At 33.5% G+C, this 8136-nt stretch overlaps 1 long non-coding RNA gene across 1 annotated transcript; it reads left to right on the forward strand.

Annotated features, from left to right (window-relative positions):
• The first annotated feature begins 259 nt into the window (after positions 1-259).
• Positions 260-2858, forward strand: LOC120442799. Its single transcript, XR_005614931.1, has 3 exons — positions 260-293; positions 2467-2513; positions 2826-2858. It is a non-coding gene; the product is annotated as an uncharacterized LOC120442799 (long non-coding RNA).
• Positions 2859-8136: the final 5278 nt, after the last annotated feature.

Raw genomic sequence — 8136 nt, forward strand, 5'->3', positions numbered from 1 at the left:
TAACGTCTCTGAGGCGCGAATTCCGACAGTGAGAGGAACGGCCGGATACAGGAGACAGGAAGAAACAAGCCGATTATGTTCAGCGTTAATTAGGTGGTTGGAAGATGTAAAATTCTCAATTCTGCCAACTGAACATATTTGTTTTGCGCTTTGAATTTCGCTTTTTATACGAGATTTTAATGAGGATGAATAATTAGCCGGCATGGAGGAAACGGACCTTTATTTGGTGGAGTGGCGACAAGGAGCCAAAAGGCGGTGGTCGGTCTATGAAGCCTCCATCATCAAGCTAGCAGGTGCCTTTTCTCATATAATATTACTTTATTCTCGCTTATTTGGCACGGAAGCGTGGAGCTGCCACCCAGGCAAAAGAAATATAAGTATTTCACGTTATAACGTGAAAAGGTTATCGTTCTAATAGGGCAGGGCGATATGGCCAAAAATATTTATCACATATATATATTTGAAAATTTGCGATAACGATATAACTGACGATATAATTGATGCGAGACAAAATACAACTCCACAACTTTACTAGCGTGAAAAAAAAACACCATCCATTTATTTTCACTTAAACAAGCAGCTGTTTTTTATGTGCATTAAAGCTATATAAAAACTTAACAGTGCAAATGCAAATTCCTTGCTGAAAGTTTAACCAGTTTAACCAAAAGGCATTTCCAGTAGAAATGGGCTGACATATCCTGAGCATGACCATGTATAATATCCACTTGTTAAAAAGAGTTGCTTTGCAACATTAAACTGCAGTGTGCCAAATAAAAAGTCAAATACATATTTTTCGGACCATAAGGTGCAGTCAGATAAATCAAACTTTATTCAACTCATTCTTCTTGCTTCCTCCATTTCTGTACCATTGATTCATTAATGCTGTATTCTATCACAGCTTCTCTATTCCCATGTTGTTGCAGTATGTTAATGACTAACCTTCTATTGTAGATGGATTATCTCAGTTGTTCTCCTGACTAAAGTTTGGTCCGTTTACAGCATCCTGCTATGCGATTGCATTTGTCTCTAACCATCAGGAAACTTCACGTTAACTTTTATTGAGTGGAAAAGTGTTAGCGTTCATCCTCCAGCTTCACTGTTTATGTTATGCTAACATAGCTGTGTCGCTAGCGATCACGTAGCACATCATTATATACCAGCTAGCCCAACTTCAGTAACCTTACAAACGTCACTGCTGTGTAGCTTCCTGTCTTCATTTATGTTGGAAGTGATAGCAGAGCTGTACGTTTGAATTTTTTCAGAAATCTCTCAGTCAGAACATGCTATATCATGCTTAGGTAACTAGCGAAACTAGCGAGCTAACTCCGCTAGCTTCCTGCTAACTTCTAACTCCGTTAAATGTAATAAATTCTGTTTTCATGGGTGCCTGGATCTTAAACTTCATAGTTACACCTGGTAAAGCAGCAATGCTGATCATTTTATTAAAGATGAAAGAATTTAGACCGTTTTTAACTCTTAGTGATGCTGCAGTGTTTGTTTGACTTTGGGACCTGAAGAGAGGGAGTTTAGGACCCAGATTCCTCCCAGATTTACGAGCACCTTAGTCCGACAAATACGGCAATAACGACGGCCACTTGAATGTTCTACAAAAAAAATGTGCTTTGTTGTGTATCTGACGGACAAACACCAAACCAGTTCCACATCACTGAAGTGGCACCATTTTTACAAACCAATTCTGGTTCATCTGTTTCACTCAACAATCGGCCATGTGCGTATGAAAACAAAGGCATTGCGCATGCGCTTTTGACCCATATTCTATCGCGATATTTCATTTTCCTATCGTTGCCTAACATTATACCGGTATTACCGTGAACGGTATAATATGGCCCAGCCCTACGTTCTAACAATATACTATCATGTTAGTACAATATACTTTTCATGTTTGAACAACATGTTTGAACAACATTGTACGAACAATGTACATAATTATCACGTCCGTACAATATTGTGCGAACGTGACAATTATGTATATTGTAATAACGTGATATTATATTATACAAACATGAAAAGCATAATGTTATAACAATAAACATTCAAGTTATAACGTGATATAGCTCTATTTTTCTTTTGCCTGGGTGGCAGCTCCACGCTTCCATAATTTGGTAATCAAAATATGTAACTTAATTAATTTTATTGTGATGTACTTTTGCCTTTTCTTATTATTCTACCTTCTCAGAAAGGGAAAAATTACAAATAAAACTGTTTACACTTGTTATATACAATAACTATCAAAACCTATTCACATTTAATTTGGCTTTCACAGAAATCCCACCTCTCCTTCTGGCTACAGAGCACTTACTTACCAAGGTTAGAAACAAAGCACAGTTATGCTTTATTAATGTTCGCTAATTACAATGTTCCACATTTCCTTGCTTTTTAAGTCATTTTTAGGCTTTTTAGAGTTTTTGTTTTTTTAGTAGTAATGTTTCTGCCTATTTATTTCAGCCCATGAAATCGAACGCAGATCTTCCTGATGTGAGATTTACATAAATGTAAGTAATTTTGTTTGTCATTGTCATTAATGTTGTTGCTGTTGTTGTTTTTGTGCAGTTTGCAATCATATAAACCTAGCAAGCATCAGTCAGCACAGTGACTAACCTAAACAGATTCTTGCTTTATTCACATATATTATATGTAATTATATATACCTGCACATTGTACCTAGGGTTACAGCCACTTGGCCCCACCCCATTGTTGTGACAGCCCTGATTGTACTTATACACTGCATCTGAACAGGGAACAGTCTGCCACATTATTGTATTTTTAAGTGACTTGTTTGTAATACATGAATTTGTTTCTTACAGATGTCAAAGTCTCAACCTCATGCTGCCCTCCCCATCCTCCTAAAGTAAGTATTTGTTGTTGTAGTTTTTATGCAGTGTCTGTGTCACATGCTAATCATAATTATTGAAATAACTGTTTTCTAACAGATTTTCCAAAACACTAGTTATGTTTGTTGTCATTCAGACTAATACTACTGCTTAGACATTGCTTAGTGGTCATGCATGTTTGACAAGCTTGTTATGATACCAAAACAGTACGCCTATCACAATAATCAATATATCGACTTAACACACAATACATGTACATGACCTCAATAATTGTTGATGATGCAAATTATCTGTCATTATATTTACAAAAATAAAATATATAATAATAACAACACAATAACATTAAATAACATTGTTTTCTATTTGTTAGAAAAATTACTATTTATTCAAGTTTTTATGGTATCTAATATTTTGATACCTAATTTCCATGATCTAAATATTTTTAGAATTAGATGTTGGTTTGTCAATTGAAAGTGTGTAGATCTTGCATTATTATGGTGTTATATTATGATTATACATTCAAAGACATAAAATGGTCTTAAAATGACAATGACATAACTTGTCGCAATTGTTTATGGGCAATATACAAACCAACAAAAAGTTGTTATCGTAACAGGCCTTCAAAACAGATGGTTTTATGATTGATAAATTCAAAAAATAAATACATGTAATTTCTCCGAGATTCTCTAATATTCAGTTACAGTTCACAACACAGATACCTGTACATGCTGTATTATACTGTAAATATAAATCTCTACATTTAGCATCCCACTAGAAGAGTCACAGTAACTGCCTCTTTTTTTTTTTTTTCAAATACCTGTACTATTACTAACACATTTACTGTTTTACTTTTAGCCTGTGGATACAACTGCAGATTTCCTTAATGTAGGTTGTGCATTTTAATTACATCATGTTATTTTTATTATTATTTATTTATTTATTTATTTTATTTTACATTCAAATATGATTGCTAGTAGGTAAAGAATAGTTCACCTATAATTGATATTCCCAATTAATTTCTCACCTCTGATTGAATGCCTTTGTTTGTTTGCCTTTTTGACTATAACAAAACATTTTTGCAGGATATATATGGTGAACTTATATGCATAGATACAGTTGTAGTGCTTGACACATGCACACACCAGTAGATGTACTAAAAGGAAATAATTACAATCATGATGTTGATTGCTGATGTCAGTATATATGTTTTAGAGGAATGTTTTGTTTTTCACCCAAAATGAACTATATTGTTTCAGAAGAGATTTATTACCTGACTCTTATATATTGTTCTGTTTTTGTTTGTTTTGTTGTTATTTTCAGTTTCAATGGTGCGTGTTCTCCTAATGGCCGCCTTCCCACTGGAGGTTTTGATCCACAGCAATTTAAAAGGTAAACAGCTTTGAAAGTCAGTTCAAATGGTTAGCTAATAGTATTCTAAAAGCCTACAACTCTGTCACCAGTTTCTTTACCAAAAAGTACCCATAAAAGTATCTCTCAATAGCATATCATTGTAGCTCAAATGTTTAGTTGTACAAATATCAGATTTTTGGAAATCTAAAACTAGTCAAACACTCAAATGTTCATGCTTTTATAAGAGGACAAAGCAAAACGGACATCGGCAAGAGAGTGAAAACTGCCCTTCATAAGGACACTATGACAGCCATATATAGTAAGTGAAGACTTTCTGTGTATCTAAAATTGCATACAGCACAAGTAACTTACTTTGCAACCATTACAATAGGTTGCAAAGTAAGTTACCAATACAAATAGGTGATGATGCATTGTAGTGGTTGGTCTCAGACAAAGAAGGTCAACAGATTTATGAATGCTGGAGGGTAAGGAGAGACGACCAAAAGGGGTGTTAGCATTACTGTAATGTGAACTGGATAGACTTTCCATCTAGGAAAAAAAAAGAGGTAAAATTATGTGTAAAATATATCTGTATTAATATCTGTATCTATATAAACAGAAATATCTGTTTGCTAAATGAAGCTAGCTAACATAAATCATATTTTTATTTTAACTCTGATAAAAGTAATAGAACTGTGACTTTTGTTTGTTACAGTGGCGGTAAGGAAGAGGTTTCCCAATTTGTGCAGAAGGGCTTTGAGGATTGCAGTGAAAGCTGGGGGAACTGAGACTGCTGGAAAAGGAAAAGAAATTACATTTTAAGTATGTTGACTTATGTTCATACAATCACACACACATATACACACACATATGTGTGTGTAAATGTGTATATATATGTATATGTATATATATATATATACACACACACACACATATATGTGTATGTGTGTGTTTCTTTTAGAATGTTTAAGTATGTAATGAGAATAAAATTATAAAATGAATATTCCTTGCTTGATTTATATGCATGTTTTAAACATCAAATAAAGATTTCTTTCAGCTGTTACATGTGAATGTGGTTTCTTAGAAATATATGAACGGTTAATTTTATATATTTTTGAATGATTTTAAATAAGTTTAATTGTATTTTGAAATATATTTTATAAATATATTTCAAAATATAAAAAACAAAAAAAATATGTGTTAAAACACATTTCAAAATATATTATAAATATATTTTTAAATATATTTTAAAATACATTTTGAAATATATTTCAAAATATACAAAAATGGCCAAAAAATATATGTGCTAAAATATATTTCAAAATATATAAATATATTTTAAAATATATTTTAGCACATATATTTTTGGCCATTTTTTGTATATTTTGAAATATGTTTCAAAATGTATTTTAAAATATATTTTTTTACCGTATGGGTTCCGCGAAATACACAACAAACCAGTTTACAAAAATGCACTCGGAAAAGACTGATATGTTTAGTGATAACTTCAAAGGTTTTCAGATTGTTTTTGCGGCTGAGTCCACTACAGTCACAGCCTGCACTGTTAAAGCTTAAAGCTGCAGCGCCCGGATTACTTGCGTCGCCAGCTACTTCCGTGCCACTGATAAAACGTGGGGGGAAAAAAAAACAAACAAACAAAAAACATTTATGCCTTTGTTATTAGGCAAAGGTATGCATTTATGGAACTTTAATGTTTCTTGTAACCGAATTGTGACGCTTATCAGAAGGTTGCTTTCAGTGTGTAGCGCTGTCACGAATGACTACACGCATCACGATGGAATAATTAATGCCTACAGGTTTAGTATGTCTACTCTCGTTGTTCATATTTGTTATAAGACTGTCGAATAGTAGTTAAAACAATAAAGACCTATTGTGCCAGTATCACCATGACTCTTTCTTGTTTGTTCAGAATAACGACTGAGAACATGGCATTTTAGCGCTACCAAAAAGTGATTGTGGCCTACAACTTGTCACTGAAACAATATTTCGGCTTCAAACTTGTTGGATATATTCCAAAAGGGTTACATGTGATATATTATATCCCAAAAACTCTCCAAGAACTGCTGAATAACTTGTACAGGAACAATAAAACTGATAATATGCAATTTCCAACCTGCCAAAAAGTGATTGTGGTCTATAACTTGTCACTGAAATACTATTTCTGCTTCAGACTTGGCAGATGACATTCAGAAGGGTCATATGTCAAATATTACATCTCAAACAGTTCCTTAGAACTGCTGGATAACGTTTAAAGGAACATTAACATTGATAATATGCCATTTTCAGCCTGCCAAAAAGTGATTGTGGACTATATCTTGTCACTGAAACAATGTCTCTGCTTCAAACTTGGTGGTTGTCATTCAGAAGGGTCCTATGTGACATATATCTCAAACAGTCCATTAGAACTGCTGAAAAACCTTTAGAATAACATTAATACCGATAATATGTCATTTTCAACCTGCCAAAAAGTGATTGTGGCCTATATCTTGTCAGTGAAACAATATTTCTGCATCAAACTTGTTGGGTATCATCCAAAAAGGTTATATGTGACACATTATATCTCAAACAGTCTCTAAGGACTGCTGAATAACTTTTAAAGGAACATTAACATTGATAATATGCCATTTTTGGCCAAAAAGTGATTGTGGACTATAACTTGTCACTGAAATACTATTTCTGCTTCAAACTTGCTGCATGTCGTTCTGAAGGCTCATATGTGACATATTATATCTCAAACAGTCCCTTAGAACTGCTGAATAACCATTAAGGGAACAATAAGACTCATAATATGCCATTTCCAACCTGCCAAAAAGTGATTGCCACCTATATCTTGTCACTGAAACAATATTTCTGATTCAAACTTGTTGGGTATCATCAAGAAGGGTTAAATGTGACACACAGGAGCCCAAACATTCCCTTAGAAGTGCTGAATAACTTTTAAAAGAACATTAATACCGATAATATGTCATTTTCAACCTGTGCATAAAACGTCAAATTTCAAAAATGTTGTAATTCAAAAATAATACAAAAAAAGGATAATGGCCAAATGGAAACAGGTGGGAGGAGATCTGCTTAAACACATTAGGAACACTAAGTAATAGGAAAGAGAAAACAAACAGTAATAAAAATGTCATTCCAATACAGCACTTATTAATTGAAATGAAAACCAAAAACGAATAACAATTACATCCAATTAAAGAAGAAACCACCAGTTAAAATAAACTAACAAATAGACCAGAAACAGGGGGTATAGCGGAAGCTCAACACCAGTAAACCATGGAACAACATATATATTAATTCTTTGCATACAGTAACTATGCTAACATGTTAGGAAACACAAAATAATTGAATAATCCTACAAACAAATTGCAATCAAAGCTGAACTATAATGTTGTGAACAACACAAACACACACAGCAACACAAACATAAATTAATGAATTAATAAACAAATAAAAAACCAATAATTATAGGAGACAACGATACAAAACAATAAACATTTCAAATCCCTAGAAAAATTGACAGCGACCCCAACTTTCTGACCAGCATGCTTCACAAACAAATGCGGTTTTTTTTTGCTCTTGCGGGGCTTCTTGGCACAGCTCCTGTGTCACCACCACCCTGGTCAGTGTTTTCATTACAATCTTCCTCCTCAGAATCTGTACCCAACAAAGTGTCCAACACAGACCTCTTCTTCGTCAGGGGACTTGGTTGTATATTTGGCTGTGCAGAAAATACACACAAAAAAGGATCCAATTACCAAGTGATTTTAGTGATGGTAAATAAACACAGAGGATATTGCTTGTGAACAGTTTATTAGACAGATTAAAGTAGATAACCAATAAGTAACAGCAATAACTAATAATAACTAATATAACTAATTTCTCGTTCCACAGGGTGCACATAGAAACCTCG

The sequence above is a fragment of the Oreochromis aureus genome, linkage group 11 (assembly GCF_013358895.1).
Source record: "Oreochromis aureus strain Israel breed Guangdong linkage group 11, ZZ_aureus, whole genome shotgun sequence".
Lineage (NCBI taxonomy): Eukaryota > Metazoa > Chordata > Actinopteri > Cichliformes > Cichlidae > Oreochromis > Oreochromis aureus.